Raw genomic sequence first — 4,705 nt, 5'->3', positions numbered from 1 at the left:
ATCAAAACAGAGAAACATACTTCTTTAATGGAGTTACAAAAGACAGTTTTCAAAAAAGATGTTTTTTTCAGCCAAGGAAAACACTGTATAAGTGAATGAATGCTGCATATGGCTTAGTTTTCAAAAGCGATTAACATATTGCTTTCACAGAGTTCCAATTGAATGTTTTCCTAAAAGTGATTTTTCCCAATAGGAAAACACCATAGATTTGAATGAAAGCTGTATCCTGGTTAGTTCTCAAAACAGCGCATCATATTGCTTTCACAAATTGCAAGTGACTCCATTCAGTAAAGTGATTTTTCTGTCCTGGGAAACACAATAGAACTGAATGAATCTGTGTTCTTCTTAGTTTTCAAAACAGAGCAACATATTACTTTTGAAGGGTACAAAGTGGATCTTTCCAAAATAGTGATTTTTCAGCCCAGAAACACATGATAGAAGTGAATGAAAGCTGTATTATGCTTAGTTTTCAAAACAGAGCAACATACTGCTTTCACAGAGTTCCAAAAGACATTTTTGAAAAAAAGATGATTTTTCAGCCCAGGAGCACTCTGTAGAAGTGAGTGAATGCTGTATCCCAGTTAGTTTTCAAAATGGAGCAACACACTGCTTTCGCAGAGATCTGTGCAACTGTTTTCAATAAAGATGCTTTTTATGGCCAGGAAACACCATAGAAGTGAATGAAAGCTGTATTCTGCTTAGTTTATAAAACAGAGCCACACACTGTACTCACATATTTCCAAGTGAGTGTTTTCAAAAGTGATTTTTCTGCCCAGGAATACACCACAGAAGTGAATGTAAGCTGTATTTTGCTTAGATTTAAGGACAGAGCAACATAGTGCTTTTGCAGAGTTCCAGGTGACTCTTTTCAGAACAGTGATTTGTCAGCCCAGGAAAAACCACGCAAGTGAATGATAGTTGAAATCAGCTTAGTATTAAAAAAGGAGCAAGGTTCTGCTTTCACAGAGTTTCAACTGACTCTTCAAAAAAGTGATTTTTCAGCCCAGCAAAACACAAGAGAAGTGAATGAAAGCTACATTCTGCTTAGTTGTCAAAACAAAGCAATATACTGCTCTTGTACATTTCCAAGTGACTGTTTTAAAAAAAGTTTTTTTTTTCAGCCCATGAAAACAACATAAAACTGAATGATAGCTGTATCATGCTTATATTTCAAAATGGAACAACATAATGCTTTGATAGAATTGCAAGTGACTGTTTTCCAAAAGTGAATTTTCAGCCCAGTAATACTCCATACAAATGAATGAAAGGTGTATTCTGCATAGGTTACAAAATGGAGTAAGGTACTGCTTTCACAGAGTTCAAAGTGACTATTTTCATAAAAGTGATTTTTCATCCCAGGAAAACACCATAGGGTTGAATGAAGGTTGTGTGGTGCTTAATTTTGAAAATGGAGGAACATACTGGTTTCACACTGTTCCAAGTGACTGTTTTGAATAAAGAGATTTTTCAGCCCAGGGAAACAAAAGGAAAGTGAATGAAAGGTGTATTCAGCTTAGTTTTTGGATGGAACAATATATATCTCTCAAATGTTCCAAGAGACTGTTTCCAAAAAGATGATTTTTCAGCCCAGGAAAACAGCAGAGAAATGACTGAAGTGTGCATTCTGCATGGTTTTCAAAACAGAGCAACATACTGTTTTCACATAGTTCCAAGTGCCTGATTTCAAAAAGGTGATTATTCAGCCCAGGAAAACACCATAGAAGTGAAGGAAAGCTGTATTCTGCATAGTTTTCAAAAATGAGAAAAATACTTCTTTCACAGATTTGCAAGTGACTGTTTTCAAAAAAGTGATTTTTCAACCCAGGAAAACCTCAGAAAAGTGACTGAAAGCTGTACATTGAATAGATTTCAAAACATAGAAAAATACTGTGCTCACAGAATTCCAAGAGACTGTTTTTAAAAAATGGATATTTCAGCACAGGAAAATCCAATAGATGTGAATGTAAGCTGTATTCTGCTTAGATTTCAAACGGAGCACCACACTGCTTTTGCAGAGTTCCAAGCAACTGTTTTCAAAAAAAAGATTTCTTAGCCCTGGGAAACAATGTAGAAGTGTATGAAAGCTGTATTCTCATTAGTTTCATATAAGGAGCAACATACTGCTTTCACAGATTTCCAAGTGTCTATATTCAAAAAAGTGAGTTTTCAGCCCAGAGAAAACACAATAGAAGTGAATAAAAAGGGTATTCTTCTAAGTTTTCAAAACAGAGCAACAAACTGATTTCACAGACTTCCAAGGGACTGTTCTCAAAAAAGGGATTATTCAGCCAAGGTAAACACAATAGAAGTGACTGAAAGCTGTATTTTGTTTAGTTATCAAAACAGAGCAACATAATGGTTTCACAGAGTTCCAAAATACAGTTTCAAAAAGATGTTTTTTCAGCCAAGGAAAGTGATTAACATCCTGTTTTCACAGAATTCCAATTGACTGTTTTCAAAATGATTTTTCAGCCTGTAAAACACCATAGAAGTGAATGAAAGCTGTATTCTGCTTAGTTGTCAAAACAAAGCAATATACTGCTCTTGTATATTTCCAAGTGACTGTTTTCAAAAAAGTTTTTTTTCAGCCCATGAAAACAACATAAAACTGAATGATAGCTGTATCATGCTTATATTTCAAAATGGAACAACATAATGCTTTGATAGAATTGCAAGTGACTGTTTTCCAAAAGTGAATTTTCAGCCCAGTAATACTCCATACAAATGAATGAAAGGTGTATTCTGCATAGATTACAAAATGGAGTAAGGTACTGCTTTCACAGAGTTCAAAGTGACTGTTTTCAAAAAAGTGATTTTTCATCCTAGGAAAATACCATAGGGTTGAATGAAGGTTGTGTGTTGATTAATTTGGAAATGGAGGAACATGCTGGTTTCACACTGTTCCAGGTGACTGTTTTGAAAAAAGAGACTTTTTAGCCCAGGGAAACACCAGGGAAGTGAATGAAAGGTGTATTCTGCTTAGTTTTTGAATGGAGCAAAATATATCTCACATGCTTCAAGAGACTGTTTCCAAAAAGGAGATTTCTCAGCCCAGGGAAACACCAGAGAAATGAATGAAAGGTGTATTCTGCAGAGATTTCAAAATGGAGCAACATACTGTTTTCACAGAGTTCCAAGTGCCTAATTTCAAAAAGGTGATTATTCAGCCCAGGAAAACACCATAGAAGTGAAGGAGAGCTGTATTCTGCTTAGTTTACAAAACTGAGCAACACATTGCACTCACATATTTCCAAGTGAATGTTTTCAAAAGTGATTTTTCAGCCTAGGAATACACCACAGAAGTGAATGTAAGCTGTATTTTGCTTAGATTTAAGGAAAGAGCAACATAGTGCTTTTGCAGAGTTCCAAGTGACTCTTTTCAGAACAGTGATTTGTCAGCTCAGGAAAAACCCAAGTGAATGAAAGCTGAAATCCGCTTAGTTTTAAAAAAGGGCCAACATCCCGTTTTCACAGAGTATCAATTGACTCTTTTCAAAAAGTGATTTTTCAGCCCAGCAAAACACCATAGAACTGAATGAAAGCTATATTCTGCTTAGTTTTCAAACCAAAGCAGTATACAGCTCTTGTACATTTCAAAGTGACTGTTTTCAAAAAAGTGATTTTTCAGCCCATGAAAACACGATAAAAAATACCTGCTGTATCATGCTTATATTTCAAAATGCAGAAACAATACATTCACACAATTTGAAGGGGCTGTTTTCCAAAAGTGAATTTTCATCCAAGAATTCCCTGTAGAAATGTATGAAAGGTGTATTCTCCATAGGTTTCAAAATGGAGCAAGGTACTGCTTTCACAGAGTTCCAAGTGAGTGTTTTCAAAAAAGTGATTTTTCATCCCAGGAAAATACCATAGAATTGAATGAAAGCTGTATGTTGCTTAATTTTGAAAATGGAGGAACATACTCTTTTCACAGTGTTCCAAGTGAGTGTTTTGAAAAAAGATTTTCAGCCCATGGAAACAAAAGGGAAGTGAATGAAAGCTGTATTCTGCTTTGTTTTTGAAATGGAAAAATATCTGTCTCTCACAGAATCCCAAGGGACTATTTCCAAAAAGGTGATTTTTCAGCCCAGGAAAACACCAGAGAAATGAATGAAAGGTATATTCTGCATAGATTTCAAAACGGAGCAACATACTGTTTTCACAGATTCCCAAGTGCCTGATTTCAAAAAGGTGATTTTTCAGCCCAGGAAAACACCATAGAAGTGATAGAGAGCTGTATTCTGCTTAGTTTTCAAAAAGGAGAAAAATATAGCTTTCAAAGATTTGCAAGTGACTGTTTTCCAAAAAGTGATTTTTCAACCCAGGAAAACCCCAGAGAAGGAAATGAAAGCTTTATACTGATTAGATTTCAAAACGTAGAAAAATGCTTTGCTCCCAGAATTCCAAGTGACTGTTTTCAAAAAACTGATATTTCAGCCCATGAAAATCCCATAGCTGTGAATGTAGGGTGTATTCTCCTTAGTTTAAATATAGAGCACCACACTGCTTTCACAGATTTCCAAGAAACTGTATTCAAAAAAGATGATTTCCTAGCCCTGGAAAACAGCATGTAAGTGTAGGAAAGCTGTACTTTCATTAGTTTTCTATAAGGAGCAAAATACTGCTTTTGCAGTACCCAAGACTGTTTCCAAAAAAGAGTTTTCAGCCCAGATAAAACACCATAGAAGTGAATAAAAAGGATATT

Source organism: Choloepus didactylus (genome assembly GCF_015220235.1).
Source record: "Choloepus didactylus isolate mChoDid1 chromosome 23 unlocalized genomic scaffold, mChoDid1.pri SUPER_23_unloc3, whole genome shotgun sequence".
Lineage (NCBI taxonomy): Eukaryota > Metazoa > Chordata > Mammalia > Pilosa > Megalonychidae > Choloepus > Choloepus didactylus.
The sequence above is the reverse complement of the archived record's forward strand: the minus strand, read 5'-3'. Positions refer to the sequence as shown.